The sequence below is a fragment of the Herpailurus yagouaroundi genome, unplaced genomic scaffold (genome assembly GCF_014898765.1).
Source record: "Herpailurus yagouaroundi ecotype Mexico unplaced genomic scaffold, PumYag 100, whole genome shotgun sequence".
In the NCBI taxonomy this organism is placed as follows: Eukaryota; Metazoa; Chordata; class Mammalia; order Carnivora; family Felidae; genus Herpailurus; species Herpailurus yagouaroundi.
The window spans coordinates 35,340,991-35,360,906 of NW_024412391.1; the positions used below are offsets into that span (position 1 = coordinate 35,340,991).

General features: G+C 41.2%; 1 protein-coding gene and 1 long non-coding RNA gene across 6 annotated transcripts in view; one reads left to right on the forward strand and one right to left on the reverse strand.

The window, feature by feature from the left end:
* Window positions 1-19,916, forward strand: part of ELMO1 (engulfment and cell motility 1) — a 641,219-nt gene that overhangs the window by 134,430 nt on the left and 486,873 nt on the right. The window lies entirely within an intron of this gene.
* Window positions 9,976-19,910, reverse strand: LOC121028483 (uncharacterized). The gene is made up of 2 exons (XR_005789246.1): window positions 19,010-19,910; window positions 9,976-12,928 (listed from the first exon to the last, which is right to left on the reverse strand). It is a non-coding gene; the product is annotated as an uncharacterized LOC121028483 (long non-coding RNA).

The window sequence follows — 19,916 nt, forward strand, 5'->3', positions numbered from 1 at the left end:
ATATTCTGCGAAGGTCATGCTCCTGATGTTATTAAAATTTTTTTTTATTAAATTGTGGTAAGAAGCATAAAATTTATCATCTTAAGCATTTTTAGGTATACATTTCAGTGGAGCTGAATACTGCTGTACAACAGATCTCTGGAACTTTTTCATCTTGCATAACTGAAACTCCATACCTATTGAACAGTAACCCCTCATTCTCCATTCTCCATGTCCCCAGTCCCTGGCAATCATCACTCCACTTTCTGTTTCTAAGAGTTTGACGACCTCATGTGAGTGGAATCATGCAGTATTTATTCTTTTCTGACTGGCATATTTCACTTAGCATCAAGTCTACAAGATTCATCCATGTCACGGCATGTTCTTTGGGCATAAAGAAATTTGGTAGAATGTGCTTCTTTTGAAGGCTGAATGATATCTATCCCACTGTATGTATGTACCACATTTTGTGTATCCCTTCATCTGCCAGTGGACATTGGGTTGCTTTTACCTCTTGGCTATTGTGAGTAATGGTGCAGTGAACATGGAGGCACAAATACTGCTCTGTTGTTATTTTTTCCACCTTCCACCAGTGCCAGAACCTCACTAAAATGTATTTGAGAGGGGGAGGGGCTTATTTGTGTTCACTGCCATTTTTCCCCCAATATATTTTAGAGAGTTGTACATCATTAGGTGGTGAAGCTGCCCAGCATATTGGGGCGTTCTTCCCAGGGGTTTCATCTCAGCATGTGTATCTGTTGTGTAACCTGAGTAATATTAGAGTTACACCTCTATTTGAAGGGCTCTTCCTTGCTTTGAAAGCATGGTTTCACATCATAAAAGCCATATATGAAAAGCCCACAGCTAATATCATCCTCAATGGGGAAAAACTGAGAGCTTTCCCTCTGAGATCAGGAACACGATAGGGATGTCCACTCTCACCACTGTTGTTTAACATAGTGTTGGAAATCCTAGCATCAGCAACCAGACAACAAAATGAAATAAAACGCATCAAAATTGGCAAAGAAGAAGTAAAACTTTGACTTTTCACAGACGACATGATAGTCTATGTGGAAAACCTGAAAGACTCCACCAAAAGACTGCTAGAACTGATACATGAATTCAGTAAAGTCGCAGGGTACAAAACCAATGTACAGAAATTGGTTGAATTTTTTTATACCAAAAATGAAGCAACAGAAAGAGAAATAAAGAAACTGAGCCCATTTACAATTGCACCAAGAATGATAAAATACCTAGGAATAAACCTACCCAAAGATGTAAAAGACCTGTATGCTAAAAACTATAGAAAGCTTATGAAGTAAATTGAAGAAGACACAAAGAAATGGAAGAACATTCTGTGCTCATGGATTGGAAGAATAAATATTGTTAAAATGTCAACACTACCCAAACCAATCTACACATTCAGTGCAATCCCAATCAAAATTGCACCGGCGTTCTTCTCAAAGCTAGAACAAACAATCCTAAAATTTGTATGGAACCACAAAAGACCCCAAATAGCCAAAGTAATATTGAAGAAGAAAACCAAAGTGGGAGGCATCACAATCCCAGACTTTAGCCTCTACTACAAAGCTGTAATCATCAAGGGAGTATGGTATTGGCATAAAAACAGACACATAAACCAGTGGAATAGAATAGAGAACCCAGAGTTGGACCCACAAATGTATGGCCAACTAATCTTTGACAAAGCAGGAAAGAGCATCCAATGGAAAAAAGACAGTCTCTTTAGCAAATGGTGCTGGGAGAACTGGACAGCAAGTTGCAGAAGAATGAAACTAGACCACTTTGTTACACCATACACAAAAATAAACTCAAAATGGTTGAAAGACTTAAATAAGAGCAGGAAACTATCAAAACCCTAGAGGAGAAAGCAGGGGAAAACCTCTTTGACCTCAGCCGCAGCAATTTCTTACTTGACACATATCCAAAGGCAAGGGAATTAAAAGCAAAAATGAACTATTGGGACCTCATCAAGATAAAGCTTCTGCACTGCAAAGGAAACAATCAACAAAACTAAAAGGCAACCAACGGAATGGGAAAAGATATTTGCAAATGACATACTGGATAAAGGGCTAGTATCCAAAATCTATAAAGAACTTACCAAAGTCGACACCCGAAAAACAAACAATCCAGTGAAGAAATGGGCAGAAGACACGAATAGACACTTTTCCAAAGAAGACATCCAGATGGCCAAAAGACACATGAAAAGATGCTCAATGTCACTCATCATCAGGGAAATATAGTCAGAATGGCTAAAATGAACAAATCAGGAAACTACAGATGCTAGAGAGGATGTGGAGAAATGGGAACCCTCTTGCATTGTTGGTGGGGATGCAAACTGGTGCTGCCACTCTGGAAAACAGTGTGGATGTTCCTCAAAAAATTAAAAATAGAACTACCCTATGACTCAGTTATAGCACTACTAGGAATTTACCCAAGGGATACAGGAGTGCTGATGCATAGGGGCACATGTGCCCCAATGTTTATAGCAGCGCTTTCAACAATAGCCAAATTATAGAAAGAGCCTAAGTGTCCATCAACTGATGAATGGATAAAGAAGATGTGGTTTATAGATTCAATGGAATACTGCTTGGCAACGAGAAAGATGAAATCATGCCATTTGCAGCAATGTGGATGGAACTGGAAGGTATTATGCTGAGTGAAATAAGTCAGTCAGAGAAGGACAGATATCATATGTTTTCACTTCTATGTGGATCTTGAGAAATTTAACAGAAGACCATGGTGGAAGGGAAGGGGAAAAATAGTTACAAAGAGAGAGGGAGGGAGGCAACCCACAAGAGACTCTTAAATACAGAGAACAAACTGAGGGTTGATGGGGGGGTGGGGGAGAGGGAAAATGGGTGATGGGCATTGAGGAGGGCACTTGTTATGATGAGCACTGGGTGTTGTATGTAAGCCAATTTGACAATAAGTTATATTCATAAAAAAAGCATAGTTTCACAAGCATTATTTTATTTAACCCTTGCTGAATGATGGCTATTTCTTTAATATGGGGAACAGAGGATACAATTATGGATGTAACCTCCATGCAGCTGTTGGCATTTAATATCGTATTCATGTTCTATACCAAAGTGAGCTTCAGTTATGAGTAGGCTTGATGTAGTTTTTTACTTTATTTTTTTACTTAATAGATGTAATTATTTTAATTTTTTTAGTGTTTATTTTTTGAGAGACAGAGTGCGAGTGGGGGAGGGGCAGCTAGTGGGAGACACAGTTCAAAGGAGGCTTCAGGCTCTGAGCTTTCAACACAGAGCCCAACACAGAGCTTGAACTCATGGACCACAAGATCATGACCTGAGCTGAAGTCAGACGTCTAACTGACTGAGCCACCCAGGAGCCCCAATGGATATTATTATTTTAATAGAAGTTTTAGGTTTATGGAGAAATCAGGGACTAACCACAGAGAATTCTCATATCTCCCCTCTCCTTGCACAGTTTCAGGTGTTATTAACATCTTGTGTTAGTATGGTACATTTGTCACAGTTGAACCAATAAATGACACATTATTAGTAATTGAAGACCATAGTTTACATTAGGGTTCATTCTGTTTTGCGTTGTTCTGTACATTTTGGCAAATGTATAATGCTTGTATCCACCATTACATAATCATACAGAATAGTTTTACTGCCCTAAAAATCTCCTGTGCTCTACCTGTTCATCCCTCACCTCTATGCCCCCTCCCGGAGCCCGTGGCAACTATTGATCTTTTTACTGTCTCTGTAGTTTTGCCTTTTCTAGAATTTCATATAATTGGAATCAAACTGTGTGTAGCCTTTTCAGACTGACTTCTTCACTTAGAAATATGCATATAAGGCTCATCCTTCTTTAAAAAAATTTTTTTTAATGTTTATTTACTTTTGAGACAGAGTGAGGTGGGGAGGGGCAGAGAGGGATGGAGACAGAGAATCCGAAGCAGGCACTGCGCTGTCACCGAAAAGCCCTACATGGAGCTTGAACCTACTAACCATGAAATCATGACCTGAAGCAATGTCAGATGTTCAACAGCCAGAGCCACGTGGGTGCCCCAAGACTCATTGTTCTTTCTGTGTGTGTGTAGCTTGATAGCTAATGGCTGAATACTATTCCATTGTGTGGATAGACTCCTGTTTGTTTATCTGCTTTCCTATTGAACGATGTCTGGGTTGTTTCCGAGTTTGGGCAATTATTAATAAGATTGCTATAAGCATTTGTGTGTAGGTTTTTGTATGGATATAAGCTTTCACCAAATATCAAGGAATGTGATTGTTACATCATATGATGGGAGTTTGTATAATTTTGTAAGGAACTGCCAGATTGGCTTCCAAAATGGCTGCACCATTTTCCATTCCCAATGCAAATGAATTACAATGAATGAGACTTCCTTTTGGTCTGCATCCTCACCAGCATTTGGTGTTGTTGGCGCTTTGGATTTTAGCTATTTGAATAGATATGTAATGTAATCTCGTTGTTTTAACTTGCGGTTCTCCAATGACATATAATGTTGATCGTTTTTTCATATGCAGCATGTTTTTAGTCTTTCTTTTTAAAAATTTTATATTGAACTCTTTTGAGACTCACACACACACACACACACACAAAACAAACAAACAAAAACCCCACGTATAGAGCCATCCCTTAATCCAGCTTTTCCCAATGGTAACATCTTACTTTTATCAAAACCAGGAAATTGACATTGCACAATGCGGTGAACTAGGCTGTAGACTTTACTGGTATTTATTTCATCCGTTTTTTGTGCACGGATTCTATTTTTGTGCGTGTTTATAGTTCTGTAAAGTTTATTGTCTATGTGAATTCATGTAATCACAACTACAATTAAGATATAGAATTGTTCCATCTCCACAAAGACACTCCCTAGAGCTCTGCTTTTATAGTTACATGCTCCCCACAAACCCTGCCCGGCCCTAATCTCTGGAAACCACTATTCAGACATATGTTTTTTTAAAAAAATATACTTGGGGTTATTGATCTAATTTTGTCTCTGGGTCAGTATAATTTGAGGGCTATTGTTCGATTGATGTTCCTTTATGGGTCCAGTCTCAGGTTAGTTAGAATGAGCATCTTCATGTACCTTTTGAAACAGGAACATTTTCTTCTTAGGAATTCAGATACAAAGAAGTTTTGCCAGCCGTGTTGCAAAGTTTTGAACGGCTAACAGAAAAAGAGGCACTTTAGTGAACTTGAGTAAAATGAGAACAGTTCAGGAGTTTGGGACAGGTTTGACTTCAATGTATGTGTGTCTTTGCTACAGATTGTGAAGTATAGTCATTAACCCTTAATGCAGCAGATCTGTTAGGCTGGGATTATTATATGATAAAAAAACTACACAAAAGTTTCATAATAAGTTCCTCAAAGTAAAGATGTACCTTAGTCCATTTAAAACACGACTTAAATTGGGGCATCTTAGTGGCTCAGTCAGTTAAGCAACCGGCATTTGGTTTTGGCTGAGGTCATGATCTCACAGTTAGTGAGATCTGCCCTTCTCCCCCACTCACTCACTCTCTCTCTCCTCTCTCTTTCTGTCTCTTAAAAAAAAAAAAAGCAAGCAAGCAAGAAAAACGTCTCCAGACATTGCCACATGTCCCCAAGGAAGAAGCAAAGGAGGAGTCATCCCTAGTTGAGAACCACCGATTTTATACAAATATTTTCACACATACATATATTTGAAAAATATATAGTATTATTTTCTAATTTACATAAATCACGTGGAATTTATGTTTTGTTCTGTATCTTGTTTTGTCCATTTGTTATTATGTCATTGTATTTCAGCCATGAACGTAATTGTAGTGTATCCCCTTAAGCAATATATATTGGGTCACCTGTAGACTGTACCTGTATGACATTTTATTTATCTGTTGATGGGCATGTAAATTGTTTAAGTTGTTTCCAGTTTTGCCATAAAAAATTATTCTTCGGTGAATGTTTTTGTCCATGTCACCCCTGAGCATGTATGTGATTATCAGAGGCACTGAAGAAAAGCCCCGTTGAATGTATTCAGCTTTACTATAAATTACCAAATTGTTTTCCAGACAGGCTTTATTAACTTAAACTCCCAATCAGCAGTGTATGTCATCCTGTTTACTCCATATTCTTACTGACACTTGATATTTCAGAATTCTTTGTTCTTTGCCCTGAATATCTTCCATGGTATCTTATTGTTCTACTAATTTACATTTTCCTGATTCCTAGTGAGTCACCAAGTTTTAACTGGACGGACCTTTGGGATCTTCTAGTCAAGTGCATTTTAAGATGAAAAAAAACAAAACAAAACAAAACCAAAGAATGTGGTTTTACTTCTTTCATGTTATTTTTATTTACCAGGAATATTTTTCTTTCTCACTGCTTTATGTTCCTCATGGTCTTGTTGTATTGAATTCTGCTTCAAATTAAGTGGAAGTCTTTCACATTTGCAGCGAAGGTGGGAAATGTATAAGTAGAGAAAAAAAGAAGAATTTTGATAGTACAGATTTACCAGCCATCCCAAGAAGATGGCTGTTTACTGAACTGATTGTGTTTGGCCATAGGGCCTAGTTCAGGAAGGGCACTCAAGAGTTTGCATGAATGATGGAATGAACCCCGAGATGTAATGAGCTAAAGTCAAAGTCCTAGGAGCAGCTTTAAAATACCCTTAAAGCTGGGTTTTTCTCATCTCCTGCAGCTTGAGCTTAATTTCCTGGTTCTGTCTTTACCCACAGTAGACCTAGGAATTCCTGATAAGGGAAGGAAGTGTCAACATTTTGCTTATTAATGATTGGTTTCCCAGTGAATTTTGACCCATGCTCCTCAAGGCAGTCCTCTTGAGCTACCCTCCCAGAGTCCAGTTGCTAGGACCAGCAGAGTTGACCCTCTGGGATAGAGCACAGTCCCCCAAGGACACGCAGTTTCCTCTGACGGCCTCTGGAAACTGGAAGAGGTCCAGCCAGTCTGTGCTGTAACTGCCACGACACTAGTAAGCTTATCTTCCAGACAACCTCATTCCCATTAACGAGCCCAGCATCCTGAGTCCTGGTAAGTATGCCAAAAATGATTTCAGTGCCCCACGCACATGCAAGTTTAATTGCTCTGTGGTTGCGTAAGATGCAAAACGAAGGAATGTATTGCCTACAAGGAATGCAATTGTGATTATGTGTAATTCATTGCATCACAGATATTTGTGTCAGTCAAAGCAGCATGGAAATGTATTTGTTTTACTTTGTGATTTGGAAGAATAACTGCAGATAATCAAGCTTTCCCTAGAGTTAAACTTTGTGGGCTTATTTTTATGCTAAATGATGCACATAAATGCATGTTAATATTTTGTCAAACTGAAAAATATTTCTTGCTGAAAGAGACTCTGGTAATAACACTTTTTAAAGCTACCACATGGAGGATGCCATAAAGTCCATTTGTGTGTTTATTTCTTCTGTGACTCTTGTTTTGAGTAGGCATCTGTTGATGACCTACTGTGGGCAGTGTGCTGTCCCAGGTCCAAGAGCTAGAAAGACAGATAAGGGGGAGGCCTTATCTTGGGAGCTTTTTGTCAAGTGGAGATAAAGATGCACAAACAGGCACTGTGAAAGGTGATAGATACCATGTGATACTGGGCAGAGGGGAGGAACTTTGGGATAATCACTTTGCTAAAGTTACAGGTTTCTCTCTGTACCCTGAATAATGAATGTGAATGCGATACAGATGAGACAAGGGGTGGGGCTGAGGCTGGAGCTGAGTGTTCCAGGCAGAGGGAATAGTATGGGCAAAGGCTAGGAGTTGTGAAAAAGCCTGACCTTTTGGGGGAGAATTGTTATTTATAATTCATTCTTGTTGTTTGGTCTGAATGTATTGAAAACACCCATGCCCTGCTCCTGGGAATACTTCATTCAGATAAAATCTTATCACCCATTATGCTACCTAACACAAGTATTTTAGTCCCCAGCTGGTGGTCCCCATTGCCAGTACTTCATTGATCTAGCCATGGTGACTTCTCTCCAGGGAATGTTGCTCAGCAAATGCCTTCTTCCAGCCAGTTTCATAGAGTCCACACTTTTAGTGAGGACACTGATCATGTGCCCACTTGCATTTTATTCAGAAAAGGGGGAAAAAAAAGAGGGAAAGAGATTTGAGCCAAGCAATCACTGATTTTTTTTTTTTTAACTAGAGATTTTATTTTGTCATCAAGTAACAATTATCCAGCTACAACCTCAGTCTATTTAGAACTAAGATTTTAAGTCTGCCTTCCAGACCCCCAGAGCAAACCATGGAAGAAAATATCCAGGAAACATTTGGGACTGGAGTGTGAGACTCCCCACCCCCCCCCCCCGCCCCATATTTTTTTTTTTTTTTTTATTACTGAATTCAGAAACTGCTCCATTTCCACAGAGAAGTTACATCTCAACAGTGGTTCGAGTTCTGGGCTCTGCAGCTGGGGAGCATTTGAACATTGCTTTCAACTTGGGTAAAGGAGAACCCCTGTGGAAAGGGGTTCCCTGGAGGGCCTGAGGGATTTATTATTTACTAGATTGTTACCTCCCTTAATGCAGAGAAGCATTTGAAGGATGCTTTCTTTCCCCCCAGAGATGTCATTATTGCAGGTAAAAATGACATGGGAACCCTGGGGATGCCCTGGAAAATGGAGGGAGTGGCAGAGATGAGCAGAGAGCATGAGCACCACTGGAAATACTGGCATGTCCTGCTGGAGAGCACTGGGCATGTGCAGGAGCGTCCTGCAGCACGTGGAGTAATTGGAAGATGAAAGAGAGGACCCGCTTAGGGTGCAGGTCATGGGTCTCTCTTGGTAGGATTAGGGGGAGGTGGTTTGTGGAAAAGAGGACAGAAGGTGCTGGTTCAAACCTTTCCATGCCCTCTTTACATCGAGTGAGTTTCTGTACTGATTTGACAAGAAAACATACAATATGAGGGATTTTTTTCCCTCCCATCCCCTCCTCCCTTTTTCTTTTTCTTTTTTTTTCTATTAATAGACGTTATTTTTTTTAGAACAGTTTTAGATTTACAGAAAAGTTGAGCAGATAGGACAGAGCGTTCCAATATACATTCCCTTTTCTGTACAGTTTTTCCTGTTATCAACATGTTGTATTAGTGTGGTACATTGAAAAAAAATTAACAAATCAATATTTATGCATTATTGTTCATTATATCTATAGTTTACATTAAGATTTAGTCTTTGTTTGCACAGTTCCATGGGTCGTGACAAGTGCATAATGTCATGTATCTACCATTATAGTCTCGTACAGAATCGTTTCACTGCCCCCCCCAAATCTCCTGTCTTCTCCTGTTCCTTACTGCTCCCATCCTCACTCCTGCTCCCCCCAGCCTCCAAACCTCTGGCGACCTCTGATCTGATCTTTTTTTTTTCATTTAAAAAAAAAATTTTTTTTTAATGTTTATTTTTGAGACAGAGAGAGACAGAGCATGAATGGGGGAGGGGCAGAGAGAGAGGGGGACACAGAATCAGAAGCAGGCTCCAGGCTCTGAGCCATCAGACCAGAGCCTGACGCGGGGCTTGAACTCATGAACCGTGAGATCGTGACCTGAGCCGAAGTCGGACGCTCAACCGACTGAGCCACCCAGGCGCCCCGATCTGATCTTTTTATTGTTCCTATAGTTTCGTCTTTTCCAGCATGTCACATAGTTGAAATCAAATAGTCTATAGCCTTTTCAGACTGGCCTCCTTCACTTAGAATTACGCCTTTAAGACTCATCCACGTCGTTTCATGCCTTTATAGCTCCAGCACAATTGCTGGGTTGTATGGTAAGACTAAGTGTTTGGCTTTTTAAGAAAGCACCAAACTGTCTTCCTAGATGGCTGTACCATTCCTCCTTGCTTTTTAACTTTCCACATGACTTTAGTTTGGAAGTAGAACATAGAGGTAATTTGTGGAGAAATGTAAATGCTACTTAAGGTGCAGCGCACTGATTCTGAAGTAACTGGAGAAGTGGATTCGATAGGATACAAGAGCAGAAGACTTGATGAATAATGCCTTTTACTATAAGGACATTTATTGTTTACTTAACCAAAGTCAGGAGCAAGTGGCTTCAGATTCATTAAATAGCTCAAGCTCTTTTCTCCTCTTTTGCTCATCCATACTCAGCATGTTGGCCTTTTGTCTTCTGCTTGCACTTCATAGTGTGAAGATGGCTGTTGTAACACTAGGCGTCATGTCCTCACAGAATAAGAATAAGGAGGCTCAACAAGAATGAGGAGGAAAAAGAAACACCAGTAGTTCTCTTCTTACTTTGTCTCTTTCATCAGAAAAGCGACTGTTAGCAGATTTCTTCTGATGCCTTATTGGCCTCAAATGGGTGATAGAGTCACTCCAGCTGCTTGGAGGCCAGGAAGTGGCTGTTTTGAGCCCCTCTAATGTTTGACCAGGCCTCCTCCATTTGCCCAATGGACTGTTGCTACTTGTCAGCTTTTTTGGCCTCAGTGTCCTTCTTCTGTTGTATGAGGGTTGGGGTGTTCACTCATTTTCCAACTGTGTTTCCATGAGCCCCAAGCTTCTGGAGATGAGCTTAGGGTGCTTTCTGCTGGGAAATGGATGGGGGTAGACTGAGCCGGGTTCTGCCTTCCCACTTCTTCCTGGACAAGCCTACTTGCAGCTTCCTTACAGGTTAGGGCTCCCGGAGGGTTTCCTTTGAATAAGGCTTTTGCAGCCAAAATTCAGTGTGAAAGCATCCTGGGTTGGATGATGGTGAATGTCTCTTTCAATTCTAAGAGTCAGATTTTTGGACCAAGGTGAAACAAGGCTATTCGTTCCCTAAGTGCTTTGTAAAATCCTTAGAATTTTGTCTCAAAAGCTTTACCAAATGCACATGTTGTGCGCCGGCTGAAAGGAAACTGGTTTTGTTCTCTGTCCTGAAGGAAGAGGACTTTGCCATTTTGAAAGTGGTTTAAATCTTACTTCTTCCTTGACAAGGAGGTGGTTTGGAGGTGAAGATAAGATGGTCAGCAGTCTGAGTGTTACCTCTGAAAAGTTAAAAATTTGATCTTTCTTAGTCTTTTCAAACGTAAATATCTAATGTCCTTGAGCAAAAAACGATGATTTGTGTTCTCTTCTGTTCTTTTCTAACTCCTGTCTATATTTATGTGAAATTTGTGGCCTTTCAGATGGGCATTTTATATTTGATGTAGTTATGTTTGTGTGTGTGTGTGTGTGTGTGTGTGTGTGTGTGTGTGTTCTGGAAAATGTGGGCCATTAAAATATATTTCAGTTAAGGTGCTTTGTAATCAGCATTTATGCCCTGAAGTGATTTTATGAAATTTTATGGAATATAAAATACAAAAAAAAAACCCAAAACTAGGTGTGTGCTCCCTAAGGAGGAATGTGTCAATCTGCTGGTGAGTGAAGCTGACATATTTTTGTTTTTCTTTCTTTTTCCTTTTTCTTTTCTTTTTTTCTTTTTCTTTTTTTGGAAATAACTCCGGTGGCTTCACGGTCCATGCAGCACACTGTGATATATGGACAGCATGCTGGTGCTGGTACCAGCTGATACCAGCCTGGGATGCCCCCCTGATCTTGGGCAGCTTGTGTCTTTCTGGTCTTACTGGTACAGTATTTAAATAAGGAAATCCTGCTGTGTGAAAGACAAAGGGCCTCAGTTGTACCTGAGCACAAGCTATCTGATGTTTCATGGTGACAAGTGTCATCTCATTTATAATGCATAACTCCCTCCAAAGTAGATGTGTTCTCTCATTTTGCAGTGGAACACCGTGAAATACCAGACTTGTGCCATATTAAATAGCCAAGAAGTGGTGGCAGAACTGGAGATGAAGTCTTCCCAGAAGACTGAAGATTTGCCTCTAAATCAGTGGCTCTGCCCTTCCAAAATAATTGGCATTTCTGAGACTTACTAATTTTGGGGAACACTTTTGTTTTTGGTGCCAAATAATTTGCGCATTTAAAGATGTTTCCTCCTCGTAACAGTCCTAGGGAAAAGAGAGCTTATGCTGGCATGTAGTATGGGGGTTACAGTATTATCCCCATTTTATGTCGCAGGAAACTGAGGATTGAGAATTGTAGAGGAGATATGTCCTTCCAGGACATGTGAAAATCTGCTGAAGATGTTGGACAAAGGGTACTCCTGATAACACTGCTTCCGGCTTCTGTGGGTTTATAAAATTCCCCCAACGTAGTCACTGAGCTTATTCTTATGACTGATGGCACAGTCATGCGTTGTCCAAAGGTGGGGGTGGTGGTAAATGTTTGTCTACTGGAAAAAAAAAATGATAAAAACTTCAGCCTTTCCTCCTTTCCCATACACTTTCACAGTGGCTCATAGTCACAGTCCTTGGGATCCCCTTCTTTGCCTGCAATGGGCTGGCACTGGGGCCAAAGTGGAGGGCATGATGTGCTGGCATGGCATAACTCTTCACAGGGCCTTCTAAGAGTGGGTTCAGGCCCTGGTGAAAAACACATTGGTGGTTCCTCCAGTGAGGACTCACTGGCTGATAATGTCTACATAAAAATTGAGATTAACGTGCAAAAAAATTGCCTGACACACACCTCCCCCACCCCCCCACCAACCCCCAAGTCTTGGGGGAGAATCATTTTCCTCCCGCTCTCCTTTCCCCCAAGAAGTTTGTTGAGTGAGTTGAATAAAGAGCGTGATCCCAGCCCTCATAGTCATGTTCTGGCAGAGCATGGGTGGGCTAGTGATATCCAGCAAGACAGATCAAGGAGGAACCAGAACCTGCAATGGATTGAGGTGGGTTCCAGATGGGAGAGCAGAAGCCCAGCTGGAGGCTGAAGGTCTTTGTCCAGCCAAGTGGTAGAACATGGTATCTGGACTGGAGGGCCTCAGGGGCAGGTGTTAGACGGTTGCCTTGTTAGGTTGGTGAGGGTACCTATGAAGGGTCTGCTCCTTGTCCCATTGAACTTTAGCATTAATGAAGCTGGCTTCCTCTAGTAATTCAGTACATCTGAAATGGAAAATCAGTTCTGGGTTGGAACATGCCAGGAAGGTGGGGAATGATCTTTTTAGGAGGTCAGAGTCTTAAACTGAGGGTGATGTTTCCCAGAGAGGTGCCAGAAACAGGAAGCTTTTCTGTGCCTGTGGGGTTGGGGGTGGGAGCCCTGGGAAGTAGTGAGGGGAGGGACTTATACTCTGGGCACAGACCTGTTTAACAGGTCTATCAGGGGACTAAGTCTAGGAAGAAGTAGTATCACAGTGCCACAGTTCAGGTCATCTTTTCTTTCCATTTTCCAAGTAGGATTAATGGAAGAAGGTGAGACTGTGACAATAGCAGCTATACACAGAAGCCTGTGCTCTCTTCTGATCCCTGGCCTTTCATATGACAGGACGTAAATAAAATACTGGAAACAAAGAAGGAAGATAAATAAAGTTGGTGAAGTCAGTCCCTTTCTGATTCCTACCTGAGTTTCTTTATCCCGTTTCTCGTATTAAGCAGTGAAAAGAGCTTTAGAAGAAAGGACTTGTGATGATTAATTAAATGCTTACATTTAAATGAATATACAATTGAGTTTTCATGTGAAAGAAACTTTAAAGTACTAGAGATAGGAAGGGAAAATAAAAATGAAAGAGATATTAACCTCCCTACTTTTCAGGGCACTTGAGAATAGAATTCAAAAACCCTTTCCTGCTTTTCATGTGTTTACACATCTTTTTAAAAAGTGACCCTGGGGGCAGGAAAAAATAGAACATATTTACTAGTATCTGTTGTGCCTCAGGGGCTGTGCTAGAGTTTGTATAAACGTGAGCTCATTTAATGCTCACTACAGTCCTGGTGAAATGTGTGTCATTGGCCACATTGATGAAAAAATTGAGGCTCAGAGAGGTTATAGGCACTGCTCAAAGGGAGATCACTGGTAAATGGACCTGAGGCATTCCAGCTGTGTCTTCATGAACATGCTGTCCATGCCCCTGTTAGTGTGTGTGTGCTACCGAATGGAGCTTACAGATGCCTCTTACAGTCATTCCTTTTACCCCTATGTGTTCCTGACATATTGATTCAAAGGTGAGCTTGAACCTTCTTTCAGTTTTCTCAGCCTTTGAAAACTGACCCTTCCTGTTTTGAGCATGAAGTATTTTAAGCATTGCTATTCAAAGGGATAGAAAAGTTAAAGAAGAAATGAGGAAAGTTTATACTGTGAGAGGCCATAAAAAAGGTGTTTTGACCTTCTATTGGGTCTTAGTTTATTTCTTGTCTTAATATATAAGTAAATTAAAATTCAATTGATTATATATTTTGCGGATATTCTACCTTATTCAGTAGAGTTTAAGACTATGCCCAATTTTATATATCCAGCCAGTTTCTTTCCAATGAAAATTCCCATCTTCAGTCTGTACTCATCTGTCTTTCTTAGGGCTTAGCTATCAGATTTAGGTTAATAATCCGCATAACATGATGCAGTCATCTTTTATTTCCCCCCTTTTCTTGTTCAGTGAAAGCAATTGATGCTATGAATTTTCCTCTTAATTACTTTTTTGCCTGAGCCCCGTAGGGTTTTGTATATAGCATTCTTAAAATAATTGGTTTCTGGCAAAGATTTGTTGAACACCTATGATATTCTAGTATAAAGGAAAAATATATACACTATACTTTAAACTTGAAAATAGGCCAGTAGGCAAAAGGATGGCTGTGTGTTCCTTCAAAATCATGCTAGCTTATTGGCCCCACCTAAGGATTATCTGATTCTCTAGGTGTATTGCCTTTCTTTGCTTTTCTTTGACTTACTTTTTATTGTCGGTTAAGGTATTTTACAAGTCTTTGAGGGTAGATTAATACCTATAGGAAATGGTGCAATGCAAATGATTCTTGTCCACAAGAAAAGATTATCCCCCAAAATATAACTTTGCTGCCCTGCAAGGCATTATTACCTAGCTTTCTATCTACTTCAGCAATCTTATTTTGGAACGTTTCTTTCAGGGACTATATATAAATATGTCTCCTCTCCTAGAACCCTCTGAAACAACTTTTCTATCCTGTCGGTTTTCTCGTTGAATTAAATACATCTTTAATAGGTATTCATTTTGTGTTTGTATAAGGATCATATTTTTAATGTTTTGAAAATTGATTCACACTAGGAACAACATAAGAGGCTTTCACATGTGTCAGAAAGACCCAGAGCTGGACATTAGTTAAAACAGGAAAACTGATATTACAGGAACTATTGCAATAGGGGAAAAAGAGGACTGGGCTCAATTCCGAATGCAACAAAGGAAAGTGGAGATTTATAGCCAAGGATCAGGGAGAGGGTCAGAGAGAGAAAATTACTAAGAGGAAACATCAAGAACAGGAGATTCTTGTGAAACTGACACAACAGGATTCTTGCTGAAGGCAGACCAGGGTGATCATTTATCACCTGGGGGGTAATGGTGGATGAGGAATTTGGTCAGATATTGAGGGTGGGAATTTTCTCTTAAACTGATTTTAGCAGGATTCTTGTTAAAATTGGATTCTGCAGGGTCAGAGGTGGAAGCTCATGGAGAGGCTTTATTGAGCAGGGGACTCAGAGGAGGCTGATTAAAATTTGGTCAAGGAGAGAATCCTTGTAACACGAATAATGCAACTTAATCTTCACATAAATCCTCTTAGGTGAGCTTATCATCGTCTCTAATTGTACTCAGGAAGAAATAGGCTTAAGAGTGTTCAGGTGGGTGTAATGTAGAGGCACCCGGTGAGCCCAGGTTTATATGAATCAAGGTCAGCTTTGCCATGTTACCATGAGAAGAGCAGTGACAAGTGTGACCTAGTACGGTGCATGAGAGAATATGGATAAATAAAAGGAAGAAATAGGTGAAGGAAAAAAGTTTGAGATCACCTACAAAATAACTATGATACTATTGTGTTTTTTCTCCCCATAGGGCAAAATTAAAGTGTGCAGAATATCTATGCAACGGTTGAATCAGATGGATTTGACTTGGAAAGTCCCTATCTCCTACCTCAGACCTGAATATTTACTTACTGGGTATATATAGAGAAGTGGTTTAGAAGAAGTAGCAGAGGTGCTTGCTTTTACATTAACAAAACAAAATGTTGGGAGAGGTGGGGTGCCTGGGTGGCTGAGTTTGTTAAGCATTCGACTTCGGCTCGGGTCATGATGTCACAGTTCCTGAGTTCCATCTCCCAGTTGGGCTCTGCTCTGAGAGCTCAGAGCTGGGAGCCTGCTTTGGAGTCTGTGTCTCCCTCTCTTCCTGCCCCTCTGACGCTTGTGCACGCCCACTCTCTCTCTTTCAAATAAATAAATAAAACATTAAATAAGAAACAAAAAAAGCATTGGGAGAGAAGAACTGTGATTGCTTCTAGATCTAGCCAAACACTGGGATTTCATCTTTCACTATGCAAATGTCCAGTTCCAAAGCTTAGCCTTTTAATACTGTGTGGTGTTTTAAGTTTTTCTTGCGGATCTCATAAAGTTCTCAAAACAAAATTGGTTATAATTCACTTTACTTAAAAATAGGGGCGCCTGGGTGGCGCAGTCGGTTAAGCGTCCGACTTCAGCCAGGTCATGATCTCGCGGTCCGTGGGTTCGAGCCCCGCGTTGGGCTCTGGGCTGATGGCTCAGAGCCTGGCGCCTGTTTCCGATTCTGTGTCTCCCTCTCTCTCTGCCCCTCCCCCGTTCATGCTCTGTCTCTCTCTGTCCCAAAAATAAATAAACGTTGAAAAAAAAATTAAAAAAAAATAAACATATGAGGGATGTGCTATGAAATTAAATCAACAATATGCTGCTTCAAGCCCAGGATTACTGGAAATGATTAGGGAGACCTAAGTGGTAGGTGGTAGTGAGAGAGGCAAGGGTGAGCAAGTCTTAAAACATCTCTCTCTCCTTCTCACTCTCCCTGTAAAACTACTCTCAGCTATGCCCACAGTAATCACTGCAGCAGGTAACATTAGGAACTTTAATTAAAATACTAGGGCTGAAACTCAGCATGCCATGGTATCCATCCATAGCAGCAGACTCTGTCCTTGAAATACTCTACTAACCAGGTTGTGTATAACTTCAGTGGGGTTCCAGACTGGAGGTTGGGAAATTGGTTTTTTGTGTCTGGAAGTGCTAAGTCAGCAACACCTACTGTTGTTATATTCTGCATCCTGATTACAGGCACCCCCGCTCCTATCCATTTAATCCAGAAGCCCTCTGGACACTCCCGATACTGTTCTCTCCTGCACTTTTCACACACCTGCGAAATCCCATGGATACTGCATCCTGTGTTTCTAAAGAATCTGGCTTCTGCTTCCTTCCCACTGTTCCTGACCTAGATTAACAACTGTCTTCAGCCTCTGGTCTGAAGATGGCTGCAGTGGTCTACTAACCTACGTCCTTCCCTCTGTGCCCTGCTTCCTCCCCTCTGTAGATGGGTTCCTCGCATTGTTGCAAAAATGTCCGTAAGATCTTGCCAGTTGGCTTCGAATCCTTTAGTGGCTTCCCATGGCTTACACACCCTTGCTGAGCATCCAAGTCCTTTTTGCCTCAGCCCCGGTCCACCTTGTTCTCCAGTCCTCCCTTCTCCTGTAGTTCACCTTTGCTCACAGTCTCATCTGGAATCTGTTTACATCTGCTTTCAAGCAGAACCTGCAGACTGTGTTGAGCCAGCCATTTGTCCTGGACTGCTTCCCTCTCAACCTGGATGGGGTCAAGCATCTCCTTCTCGATACTGCACTGTAGCTTTTTATTTATAACCTTTCTATAAGAGACCATGCTGTGTTCTGGAGGCAGGGCAGTGTCCGATATACATTGTCTCTGTGCTTAACAGGGAGGAGCTCCCCATAAATGTTGGTGGCTTGAATGAATGAGTGAAATGGGACCTTTCTGGCAAGAAAAAGTTAATGCAACTAACCTTTATTTAGCTCTGGAATATTTGTGTGAGAAAGACCTAAGGGGTTCACAAAAGCATATCATCTCTTCTTTCTTTTCTTCTACTTTATCCCATCTCTAGAAATGTGTCTGTATAACTCAGATGTCATTACTATCACTATTACTACAGTTCTCTCCAAGGAGGAGGCAGGAACGGTGGAGCAGAGAGGGTACAAACCAAGATATGCCCAAGTCCCCTCCCCCAGTTCGGTCTGTCTTTGAAGTAGGCAAGCCAGTCTTCATGGACATGAGGGGATTTGAGCGCGCGCACACACACACACACACACACACACACACACACACACAAGCTATGTGTGTGTGTGTGTGTGTGTGTGTGTGTGTGTGTGTGTGTGTGTGTGTGGAAATGAACATCACCAGCAATGGGACAAATCAGAATCCTATACCACCTGGTAACGTGCAAGGAAAAGGATGCAGCTTTACTTTTCCGTGATTTTCCTGCCAAAAACTCATAATCTGACTCTATAATCACAGGAAGCATCAGACAAAGCCAATTTGATGGACTTTATACAAAATAAACAGTCTGTAATTTAAAAAAAAAAGTCAAGGTCAGAAAAATCAAGGAAAGACTTAGAGGGGGGAGGTGTTTTAGGATGAAGACCAAAAAGACATTAACAATTAAAAGAACCCTGTGATTCTGAACTGGATCCTTTTGCTATAAAGTACATTATTGGGACATTTGGTGAAATTTGAATGGGGTGCAAAGAGCAAATGTAATATGTATTATATGTTAATTTCCTGATGTTAATGGTTGTGTTGTGGTTATGGAGGAGAATGTTATTGTTGTGGGAAATGCACACAGGTATCAGTGAGTGGTGCTTCTTTGGGTTGTTAAGTTACTTTCAGGAGGTTAAGAAAGAAGGTTCTTTGTATTAAAATTGCAATTTTTTTTTGTAAACTTGATACTGCTTCAAAATAAAAATTTTAAAGCAAAAATGTCAATAAACAAACTTGGACTTGTCCCCATGGACAGGTTGTCCTTATGAGATGTGATTCTCGGTGTATTTACGGTAAGGAAATTGTGCAGAGGAGGGGCTTCGTTTTCCTTGAGCTGAATTGGGAGCCAAGGGTGAAGTTGAGGGGCCTGGTGGAGAGCAAACATGGATCCTGTGTCATCCCCCCCCACCGCCCCTGCCACCTCTCCAGTCCTCAGCAGGTCGCCTTACCTGAAAACAGGCTCAAAAGACAGACTGGCAGCTCCAGCAGAGCAGGGCTACCTCCCAGGGACAGGTGCAATTGGCAGGCTTCTAGTAAGATGCCAAGTTGATGATTTACTGTGAGACGTGTAAGTGCCAGACCACTGGCACTCTTTGACGAGCAGATTTCCTCTGTATAGCAAACTTCAAGGCAAGCTTGGTGGTAAGCAGGAGAGTGCGAGGTAAACAAGGAATCACAGTGAGGAGAGCTAGCCAGTGGAATTAGTGTCCAGAGGTGTCCTGTGAGGGGAGCCTGACTCCTCCATCCTGCATGGGAACATCACACTTGGCAATGGCATGTGGAGGCGTGAATTGGCGGTGGGGCTTATACTCCCTTGGGCGGAGCTGGGTGGCTTCTTAGACTCCGATTTTTGTCTGCTTCCATGGTTGGCCACCTCTCTGCCTCTGACTGATGTGTTCTTGCTTTAAATAGGGAATTAGTGTCAGGCAGGTTGTTGACTCTTGAATGTCTTTGCATGTCTCTGATTCTGTGTTGACTCCTGGGTTGAGTTTATTTGTTCACTTTCTTTGAGTTCCTTTAGAGGTCCTCGTTGGCCACTACTGGCCACATGGGAACTTGGGGTAGAGAGAGGTTACGCTCTAGAGAAGCAACTTCCCTTTTTCTATTTTTTTTTTTTTTTTAAAGCCTGGAGCCATGTAAAAGGAAAGAAAGACTTAAAAAAAAAAGGCCCACCTTCTTGGAATATCTTGTTATCTCTAGAGTTCTTGAACTTCCCCAGGTTTCAGAGATTTAGCCAAAATAAGTATTTCTCCCTTTTGAGAACAGTGTGCCCTCTGCTGTGAACCAAAGGCATTCAGCTTTTTGGTGCAAAGTCTATGTGGGGCTGGCTGGTGATTCTAGCTCTCTTTCCATGGC